Here is a 10,690-nt window from a genome sequence, read left to right as displayed (position 1 = left end):
TTGACAAAAATACCAATTGAGATGTTTCCACAAACAGATGCAGTGCTGGAGGTGCTCACTCATCTATACCAAGAAATTTGAAAGACATCTACCTGGTCAACCAACTGGAAGAGATCCATATTTGTGCCCATTCCAAAGAAAGGTGATTCAACAGAATGTAGAAATTATCAAACAGTATCATTAATATTGCAATGCAAGCAAAATTTTGCACAAGATAATGGCTTAAAATCAGGAAAGGTGTGCGTCAGGGTTGTATCCTTTCACCATACTTATTCAGACTGTATGTTGATCAAATAATCTGACAAACTGGACTGTATGACGAAGAACACAGCATCAGGTATGGAGGAAGACTCATCAACAACCTGCAGTATGCAGATGACACAACCTTACTCGCTGAAAGTGAAGAAGACTTGAAGCACTTACTGAAGAAGATCAAAGACTATAGCCTTCATTATGGATTACACCTCAACATAAAGAAAACAAAAACCCTCACAACTGGACTAGTAAACAACATCATGACAAATGGAGAAAATATTGAAGTTGTCAAAGATTTCATTTTACTTAGCTCCACAATCAATGTCCATGGAAGCAGCAGTCATGAAATCAAACACCATATTGCATTGGGCAAATCTGCTGCAAAAGACCTCTTTCAAGTGTTGAAAAGCAAAGATATCACTCTGAGGACTAAAGTAGGCCTGACCCAAGCCAAAATATTTTCAATTGCCTCATATGCATGCAAAAGCTGAACAACGAACAAGGAAGACCAAAGAAGAATTGATGCCTTTGAATTATGGTATTGGCAAATAATACTGAATATACCATGGACTGCCGGAAGAATGAACAAGTCTGTCTATCTTGGAAGAAGTACAGCCAGAGTGCACCTTGAAAGCTAGGATGGTGAGACTTTGTCTCAAGTACCTTGAACATGGTATCAGCTGGGACTAGTCCCTAGAAAAGGACATCATGCTTGGCAAAGTAGAGGGTCAGCAAAAAAGAGGAAGACCCTCCACGAAATGGATTGACACAGTGGCTGCAAAAATGGGCTCAAACATTGCAACGACGGTGAGGATGGCTCAGGACTGGGCATTGCTCTGTTGTACATAGGGTCGCTAGGAGTCAGAACTGACTTGATGGCACCTAACAACAAAAACATTCCTTTCTCAGATCACCCTGTCCTTGTTTTAAGCTTATGATATTTTCTTAAGCACTCATGAGAGTATTACTTCAATTTTTAAAGTTGTTTCTATTGGGAAGCAGTCTGACAAGTGGTTAAGAAGATGGGCCTTAGAGCCAGACAGCTGGGGCTTGAATCTCAGCTCTGCTGTGGCTTTGTGACTTTGGGGAACTTGTGTGTGTGTTAGTTTCTTTTCCTCTCTTTCTTCCTTCTTCCTTTTGCTTCAAGGAAATGTAAAATGTTTATTACACAAAAATGTAGTAACTGCCATACTACCAATTTGTTAAACTTAGCAAAAAGTACTAGCACTTCATAACTCTTTTTAAAAATTTTTATATTTTTGTTACAAAATTTTGGTTTCAAAATGCACTCTACAATTGTCCCAACTTATTTATCTTGTTATGCCATGACAGAAACAAAGTATCTTTGAAATGTTCTGTGCATCTAAATGAAGTAATGTTTGTGATACAAACTTAGTGTAAAGAGGCCAACATACATATCAAGTATCCTCTTAGTGTAAACAGGAAATACTAATGACAGTGCCATCATGGAACTTAATACCTGCGGATTTACATACAACACAATTAATAATCAATCTGACTGTGCTAGTGATACTTAAAGAACATAGTCACTCTGTCTCCTGGTATAACTGTGCTAACGTTGTCATCAACTGATAGCAATTTCATTATCCCGTATTCTTCTCTATACTCCTTGTCTCCAGATTGGAATAGCCCTGTGTGGAATATATAGAAGCGACCCAGAGACTGTTGGTTCTACTTTTTTGTTCCATTCTTCCTTACCTTGGTAGGTTTGTAAAGCCTAGAAGGATTTCTATTAGCGTTTTCAATTTTTTCTTTTAATTTTGCCCATTTTTTATTTTTGTTTTTCTTTCTTTTGTTTTTGCCTTTTCATCTTTCATTGCCTGTCAAAAATTTTCAATTCAAGTTTATGTAAGTATCTTTCTTGGAACCTGGAAATCTCAGCAGCAGTAGTTTTTCTTTGTTCTGTTTTTTCTGCCTTTTCTTTTATCTCCTTTTCAAGCCTCAAATATTCTTCCTATTCTTTCTTCTGTGGATGTAACTTTCTAGTAACAATTCTAATTTAAAGCAACGTTGACACTCTTTCTGCTGCTTTTTCTCTTTCTCTTCTTTTAAATATGAGAAGCTTATTTCATTGACGCTTCTATACTTTTTTATTTCTTCCAAGTTTCACCAATTTCTGGTTCTTCTTTTTGATCTTGGCTATCTTTTTGTTTATTAAGAAAAACATAGGTATATCCCCTGTTTTTCCCTTTAACTTGAAAATGTCCTTTTTCTGCTGCATTTTGGTTTTCCACGTCTGAATGGGTCCTTTTTCCTTTCTTCACTTTTACAAAGTTCTGGTGATCATAATCATTCCAGCCTCCTTACTGCCTTCCTGTTGGCTGAAGGAATTTTTTAAAATCTACCACTTCTATAGGAATAGTGGTGTTACTTTGTCTACAGGAACTTTACTTGACATTGCTCTAAAAGCTCTCTGTTTCTGAATTACCCAAAGTCCATATGTCGTTTTTTTCTTGATATGTCACTTGACTCATTATTTTATCTTCTTTAGTGAACTCTTCCTATATCAACCTCTATTCTTGAATTGCATTTTCAATGTCCTCCATCATTTCTCTGAGTGTTTCAACAAAACTAGGCATGGGCTTCACATCTTTCAACTGATGCCGAAGCCTTTTCACATCGTTATGTGTTTTGGCCAACTGTTGTTGAATTTTTGCTTTTTCTATTTATTTTCCAGGTCTTCCAGCATACCATGCTCAATTCCAGTTATTTTTAGTTGTAGCAATGACTGTTTATCTTTTCCTATGTTAATAACTTGATTTTTAAATTTTTCTCCTATGCATATAAATTCTGCTTTCTTAGTCCAACCAGCTTTCTGGTTAGTTTTGAAACTAAAAAGGCCAGCTTCCACCTGAAGTATTAAAACAGCCAACATTCAGTTACCATGACCGTTGTCAGGGTGGCCATCTTTCTCCACAGAGACACTGGGGCTGCTTAGGCCACCTGGGCCTGGGATTCACGTTGTGAGTGCTTCCAGTCCTTCAAATGATTCCCTGCACAGGGGGCTGAGCCCTGGGATGCAGGCAGGGAGGCGAGGGGCTAGCTCTGTCTTAGTTTCTTCATCTGTAAAATGGGGTGATATAGTACCTACCTCTTAAGGATGTTATAATGATTGAACTTATTAATATATGTAAACTTGGAAACATTTTTAGCTCAGATTATTATTTCTAGTTCCTCAAGTTGGTTATTCTGTACATTGTCCTTGCTTATTCTTTTTAATGCTCCTGGTACTGCTCACATGCTTCATTATCTTTGGTTAGCCAGTCAAACTTAAAAAAAAAAAGATGGGTCACTGGGGTTTCCTTTGCTATTGAATGAGTATGATGATTTTCCTCCTAGGTCTCTCCACTGAGAATGCTTTGGCTGAGAACTCCATACACATTGTAGAATGGAGCCACAACCACTTCACTTTAGGGTCTGGGGAGCCTGAACTGACCCTAAGCCTGAACTGAACCCCAGATGTAGCCGGCTTTTATATAAGCCATATCATCTTGATGGATTTTCAGTTAATCAACATTAAATGGGAGTGATGGTGATACACTAGGAGAGTGGATATCTTGCAAGAAATGTATAAAATACAAACAAAATCTTTACAGAAGTGCTGCATTTGATAAGAGAGAAGAATCTATTGCTTAATTAAAAGTGAGATGTTCTTATCACTTTGAAATAATATTTCAGGCTTCTTGGAAGTGACATGTAGCTGACTGTCTGGAAGTGAGGGTGATTGCAGAATTATTGTGACATTTATTGTAGATTCTATAATTTTGTTGATTCTAAAATAGGACAACATATATATTTTTTTTTTCCTGAGCTAATGGTGTATGTCTGGGCCACCTGCAAACCCTGGAGCCCAGGAGAGGGAGATGAATAACAAAGAGGAAAATACTCTTCAGTAAAAAGTCCTCTGACCCAAAAATGGTGTAAGAACTTCCTGTTCCAGTCTTAGGAAGTGGCCAATAGCTCTGCACATTGCTCCAAGGAATTAGAGTTCATAACTTCCTCTTATGCCATTTGTCCTTTTCCCTCTGGCTTGAATTAGGGCTTCCCTTCTAGAGTTCTGACAAGCCAGTTTCTTTTACACCAGTTTATATTCAAATAACTACACTAAAATTTTGTCAAAAGAACACTGTATGCAGCCAGGATAAAAAGGTTTCTAAGGCCAATCTTCCTTCTCATTATCTGACGTTAGAAATAATGCTCATACCAAGCCCACACTTTCTGAACAATTCATATTCTTGGAAGAGAGAAAAAGTTTCCTCACAAAGTGATGAGTTTCCTGTCATTGGAAGTATTCCAGCAGACACTTGAAACTACTTCTTAAGTCAACATGAAGATTGGACTTGGTGGTCCCCCAAATTCCTCTGAACCCTGAAACTCGAAAGATTCTTTGCCTTAGGCCTGTGGTAAGAAGCGAGGCAGGGAGGGACAGAGGAATAGACCCAGCATACTTGTTTAGCCTTGCTGAATTTGCACCTTTGTCTTTGCATGGATTTTCACCTTTGTCTTTGTTGCTCCTGAGGCTTCCTAAAGTTGTCGTCTTCTGCTTGTCCATTCTGACTCCAAACTTAGGTACCCACTCTCTGGTCCTGTGTGTACATTTAGTATCCTTAAGTCAAAGATATGTACCAGCAGCTAGTGGTTAGCCAATCAATGCAAGCATAGTATTTCTTTGAATTCTTATACTTCATTAAAAAAAAAAGTTTATGAGAATTTGACATCGCACTCTACAGTATATCTTTTAATATAAAAATTATATTTAAAATTATCAATCATTTGAGGAGGGTAGAAAATTTGCATCTTGGAAGATGTCTCTGGTTTCACGTGAATAGAGCAAACACATTCCAGTTTAAGAAAGTTCAGGTCAACACCTTAGACTGGCTTCCCGGCTTCAGGTTTATTATCCACTGACTTCTCACAGCCCTTGGGACCTGCTCTTGCAAGAGCCACCCTCTCCAACATACCAGGTCCTCACCTCAGATGGATGGGGGAATCATAACAGATGAAACTCCTGGTGTTATTTCAACAGTCCTTTCTCAGTGCATTCATGCTTTTCTTTTCTCTTGACTCTGGACTATTTACATTGACACATTTTAGTAGAATTATTTCAGAGACCTGTCTTAACTCAATCTGGATGTGCCTCAGTGAACTAATAGAATTCTTGCCCTGGAAAAAGTGTCTAATATGTCTTACGTTTTGCTACAATCCATGATGTGCCTTTGGAGAAGAATTGTGCATTTTATATAATTTGTCAAGGACAATTTCAAAATGCATAGCAGCATCAATCTCTCTGACAACATCTCTAATGGTTTCACTCTGTAGTCAGAATTTTTGTCAAATGCAAGCTAAGACTCAAAGCATCACACACCTGCTTCCTACCTATTGTTTCAGACATATCATCTGTTGCAAAGACAATTGAGTTTAGGAAAAGAATTCATCCTTGAAGCATTTCTTCTCTAATTAAGTGAACAGATGTTTGAAGTTTATACCTGGGGAATTTATTACTTCAGTTTTAAAAAGTAAGAGAGATTACAAATCTACCTTCATAATAATTGCTTTTTTGATAAACGTAGCCAGCCTAGTAATGACTGATAATAATCAAGAATTTGTGATGGTTGTCATTTTCAACCTTTTGAGTGGCATTTTCTAAAAGTGCTTTCACTTGAGTTATTATCTGGACTACATTGCTCCCCGGGGGAATGTCTGAACTACCTTTTTTGGTGGGAGGCCAGCCAGAGCTGGCCTGGCTCAGATGGGCTTGGTGGACTGGAGCAAAAGGCAGGAAGTAGCTTTCATGACCTCTGTGATGGCATGGGAGGCAGACAGCAAACAGCAAAGTCAAAGTTCAAAGTTAGACATGCACAGCTAAACCAGTCACCAAGGCAAGAAGAGCCTGAGGCAGGCAACAGTTGCCCAGTATAGCGTGTGGGTCAAAGAGCCAGTGAAAATGAAAACAAGGACCCATGACTGGAAAGAGGCAAGCAGGATGTGAGTTGGGTAAATAGCTGGTGCTGCCTTCTGAAACTTGAGAGGCCAGGACAGAAGTGACACCCAGTGACCTCACTCGGTTTCAGTCTCTTTACCTGTTTCCTGCTGTTTCTGCCTAATAAGAGTGCAGAAAAGATAAAATTTAATCCTACATGGAAATCTAAATATATCTTTACTATTGTAATTGTTAATACTTCTGATATAATTGAGAGATGTATAAAAAAATTAGAGATAACCTAAAAAATAATAATAACTCATGAAAAAAAAATAGGGGTATATGACCAAACCAAACAGGACAAAGCCTTTTGGTGTGCTATTTTCTTTAAATTTAGTCTGCTCTTATTAGTTAAAGTAATTAATACCTGTGATTGCCAAGAATTTGTGAAGAAATTATCTATTGATTGTTACTATGACATGTTCTGGTAAATTCACAGATCAAAATTTATGTACAAGGAAAAAAATCCCAAGGTCTCAAATTATCCACCTACTTTGACAGTTTTAGTGTCTTGATTAAATATTTTATGATGATACTACTTAAGATAAAATGTTAAGAACTAATTTATAGTGACATCTCTTTATGTAAAAGATCCCAGGCTGATTTATTGGCAAGTTGAAGCATGAAGTGAATACAACCATTTCTAAAATAGAGATCTTGAAATTTTCTTCCATACTCTAAGTCAAACGGCTTCTGCTAAACAATTTATGTGAAAACCAAGGTCTTTAATTTTACAAGATTCCACTTTATTTTCCTATGATATCTCCTTTAGTTTCATTCTTCAATTCAATTTAGTGAGGCAGTGCTATGTTCTGTCCTAAGTAATAAATTTGGAACACTATGCCAATTATAATTCATTTTAATACTGCACATTGAAGAAACTTAATGCCAAAGCTTCAGACTTCACTGTTCTCAGACTTGATTCTTCACTTATCATCCTCTACTCAGCAGAAAAGGAGTTAATTGCCAAATTTGTGCTTTGTTTTTCCAGTTTTCTAGTTGTCTCTCACCATCCTGATTTTGTTTTCTACTAAATTTAGTTAATTACTTTATCCAGAAAAGACTTAGGGTAGGGGGATGTGTGTATATATGTATGTGTGTAGGTATATATATATACATATACCCAAAACCCAGAATAACAGGCATATATACATATATATATATATATATATATATATATATTTATAAAATTGTTTAACCATACATTTGGTGGGGTGTGGAGGCACTACTTCAAATGCTTTATTTACAGTTACATAGAACTATTCAACCAATACAATTAATAAAACAAAGCACTATGTTGTTGTTAGGTGCCATCAAGTCGGTTCTGACTTATAGCAGCTCTATGTACAACAGAATGAAACACTACCGGGTCCTGCGCCATGCCCACAATTATGGTTATGCTTGAGCACATTGTTGTTGCCACTGTTGTCAATCCATCTCGTTGAGGTTCTTCCTCTTTTCCACTGACCCTGTACTTTACCAAGCATAATGTCTTTCTCCAGGGACTATAATTATATCTTTAATATATAAATTCAGAAAATCTGCATAGTGATATATTAGTATTATTGCTGAGACTTAAAAGGATTTTTATAAGTAAATGGATCTTAAGGATTATTAAAGGGTAAACAAATGATACAGAGTTTTATATTGGTATGGCAAAACCTGCAAAAGCCAGAACCTGTGTAAGGCCAAAACCTGTCAGAGAAGGAAAATTCAAATATTTTCCACTAAAACAAGCAATAGAAAAGTTGTAAGACTGCACCCTGTCAAAGGCAGAAAGACCCAGAAAAACATAGCAGTCCTGTCGAGTTCCAGCTTTCACAGGTTTCCTGGTAATCATTATGTTTCAAGGATACATTAGAAATGTTATAAAATAAAGAAGAAAGGATGAATCCAAGGGGACGCCACGAACAGGACAAAGAAAAGAAAGGAAAGCTAGGCACAAGCAAAAGAAGCAACTGCTTATGGGAAAATGCGTGATTATATGGGACAGTGAGCGATATAGCAGGTGGCTGCAACGGTAATATAATGGGAAAGAAAGATGTCCTGGTGACAGCATTTTGGTGGGAGGGAGCAGGGAAGAGGGGAAGGATTGAAGGCAGAGAGAGACCAGATGGTGATAGTGTTGAGCCAAAAACCAAAATATGTCATGGACTCAAATCTTAGCAGTAGAGACCTAGTGAAATGGAAAAATAAGGACAACAAATAGAAAAAATAGTATTTGTTTTTACCTAGGTAAAGTATTTTTGTGTTATCTCTTCTAAAAAGTATTTGAGGTGGCTTACTGAAAGAGGAAAGATATTTACAACAAGATTAACAAAATGAGAACCTAAAGCGTATGCCAACCACAAGGGCCAGCAGAGTTGCTGTGTTTGAGCGTAAAGCTGGAGTTTCCTCCTAGTCAGAATGAAGAGGGAAACTATAAATTATAGAACATTCATTACATTATCATTACCTGAAATTAGGACATGTGGCAGCTAACAAACACAACCAAGTATCTAGGAGATAAAATTTTCCTGATCAGACACATATCTACTGTCTGACAATAAAAAGAAGAAAATATAATGGATAATAACCTCAATATTGGTTTCACAGTAAATAAATAAAATATGCATGACTACTTCCAGCAGCAACCTAAAATAAAAGACCACAGCTAACAATTGTGGGTGAGGCATTAGTGGTTCAGTGGTAGAATTCTAACATTCCATATGAGAGACCCGGGTTCAATTCTGAGTCAATACACCTCATGCACAGCTAACACCCATCTGTTAGTGGAGACTTGCATGTTGCTATGATGCTAAACAGCTTTCAGTGGAGCTTCCAGACTAAGACAGACTAGGAAGAAAGTCCTGGAGACCTACTTCTGAAAATCATCCAATGAAAACCCTATGGATCACAATGGTCTGATCCACGGTAGGATGGGGCAGCCTTTTGTTCCATTGTGCACAGGGTGGCCATGAGTCAGGAGTCAACTCAGTGACAGCTAACAACAACAACAACTGAGGGACAGTTCTACAAAAGCAATGACAAAAATGTCATTGTTCAAATGAGTGGTCTTCTTGTGTTCTGGCCTGATCCAAAAACATTGATTTATACTTAACAAGTGGTGGCACTGGGGACTGGGACACCTTTGTAAACAAAATAGCCATTGTCCCTGCCCTTATGGAGCTTACATTTTGGTAGAGGAGATAGAAAATAAACAAAATTGAAAAAGAAATTAAAATAAAATAATTGGATATTGGAATAGGTACTAAGAAGAAAATTAACACTGCTATCAAGAGTTTATGCCTATCCCAAAGAAAGGTAATCCAGTTGAATGCAGAAATTATCAAACAATATCATCCATATCACACACAAGTAAAATCTTGCTGAAGATTATTCAAAAGCAGCTGCAGCAATATATCGACAGGGCAACTGCCAGAAACTCAAGTTAGATTCAGAAGAGGACATGGAAACAGGGATATCATTGCTGATGTCAGATGGATCCTGGCTGAAAGTAGAGTATATCAGAAAGATGTTCACCTGTGTTTTATTGACTATGCAAAGGTATTCGACTATGTGGATCCTAACAAATTATGGATAACATGGAGAAGAATGGGAATTCCAGAACACTTAATTGTGCTCATGAGGAAGCTGTATGTAGATCAAGAGGCACTTGTTCAAACAGAACAAGGGGATACTGGATGGTTCAAAGTTAGAAAGGTATGCATCAAGGCTGTATATTTTTACCATACCTATTCAATTTGTGTGCTGAGCAAATCATCTGAGAAGCTAGGCTATATGAAGAAGAATGGGGTATCAGGGTTGGAGAAAGAATCGTTAACAACCTGCATTATGCAGATGGATACAACCTTGCTTGCTGAAAGTGAAGAGAACTTGAAGCACTTACTCATGAAGATCAAAGACCATAGCCTTCAGTATGGATTATACATAAACATAAAGAAAACAAAAATCCTCACAGCTGGACCAATAAGCAACACCATGATAAATGAAGAAAAGATTGAAGTTGTCAAGGATTTCATTTTACTTGGATCCATAGTCAACACCCATGGAAGCAGCAGTCAAGAAATCAAAAGACCCATTGCATTGGGCAAATCGGCTGCAAAAGACCTCTTTAAAGTGTTGAAAGCAGTGATGTCACCTTGAAGACTAAGGAGCACCTGACCTAAGCCATGGTGTTTTTAATCACCTCATATCCATGTGAAAGCTGGGTAATGAATACGGAAGGCCAAAGAAGAATTGATGCCCTTGAATTGTGGTGTTGGAGAAGAATATTGAATATACCATGGATTGCCAAAAGAACAAACAAATCCGTCTTGGAAGAAGTACGACCAGAATGCTCCTTAGAAGCAAGGATGGCAAGACTACGTCTCACATACTTTGGACATGTTATCAGGAGGGACCAGTCCCTGGAGAAGGACATCACGCTTGGTA

The 10,690-nt window shown here is 37.5% G+C and overlaps 1 pseudogene; it reads right to left on the bottom strand.

Annotated features, from left to right (window-relative positions):
• Positions 1-1,840: 1,840 nt before the first annotated feature.
• LOC100667450 (coiled-coil domain-containing protein 112-like) lies at positions 1,841-3,140 on the bottom strand (annotated as a pseudogene).
• Between the last annotated feature and the right edge of the window lie 7,550 nt (positions 3,141-10,690).

Source organism: Loxodonta africana, chromosome 1 (assembly GCF_030014295.1).
Source record: "Loxodonta africana isolate mLoxAfr1 chromosome 1, mLoxAfr1.hap2, whole genome shotgun sequence".
NCBI classification, from domain to species: domain Eukaryota; kingdom Metazoa; phylum Chordata; class Mammalia; order Proboscidea; family Elephantidae; genus Loxodonta; species Loxodonta africana.
Note: the sequence above shows the minus strand (reverse complement) of the source record. Positions and strands in the feature narration are given on the sequence as shown.